Genomic DNA, 951 nt, shown 5'->3' on the forward strand with positions numbered 1-951 from the left:
CTTTGCCAATATATACTAGACTCACTTCTAAATCGGATGCGTAAACGTCATCAGTTGTCACGTGTCATTCGATCGCCAACTCCACGTTGAAAGTCAGATGATAGCGGTAAAAGAGCTCAACACCAAGCTATCGTAGTAGTTCCTCCAACAAAGCTCTGCTTCGAAACCATCCGTGAGCCTAAACAGTGTATCCGCAACTGTACGACTGAAGAACGGACATCAAATCGTTCGGATGCCATCCGGTTCGGCACTCAACACCTATGTTACGATGCTGTCAAGGCGAGCCATAGCGCCGGTAAAAATAACATTGAGGAACCATAACTGCGAAGAGGAACTAATTGCCTTTGTCTTACATGCCATTAGACTAGGGATGGACATAACGAACCAATGCCCTAGTTTCTGGATTATAGAATAAGAAGAAAATGTTGAACAGCTTTTACCCACTGTACTGTTCGGTCAACACGATGACCCCGACACCAGAAGCGTCGACCGCCAAGAGCATTAAGAGTACACCCTTCCACAAGCTCCTCTTGGGTCGGACGGTGTTGAGCAATGCTACAACAACAACAACGATGTGACTAAGAAACGCATTCGGATTACATAATATGGTAGTCTCCTGCACGAGATTCCATTTAAAGAAAGTGTATCGAAAAGCAGCAATGTCAAAAAGGTTCGCAGCACATTCACCGACTTGGCTTTTATTCCTTTTCGCTGATAACATTATTCACACGCTAGTCTCCATCACGATATCTGCCATTATAAAAATGTTTCCCAAAAACTGTTATCACCTCTGACAGCAGACAATTGATGACATTGTGCGACAAGAAAACATGTCTGCAAGAATAACAAAAATAGCTGCGCAGTAAGGATAACTGCTGCCAGACCAAACAGACCACCCTCGACAAAAAAAAAACAGGAACATTACTACTGGCATTTGCTTTGCTACCCTTC

Source organism: Rhagoletis pomonella, unplaced genomic scaffold (genome assembly GCF_013731165.1).
Source record: "Rhagoletis pomonella isolate Grant_MI unplaced genomic scaffold, Rhpom_1.0 Rhpom_scaffold_00001, whole genome shotgun sequence".
Classification (NCBI taxonomy): Eukaryota; Metazoa; Arthropoda; class Insecta; order Diptera; family Tephritidae; genus Rhagoletis; species Rhagoletis pomonella.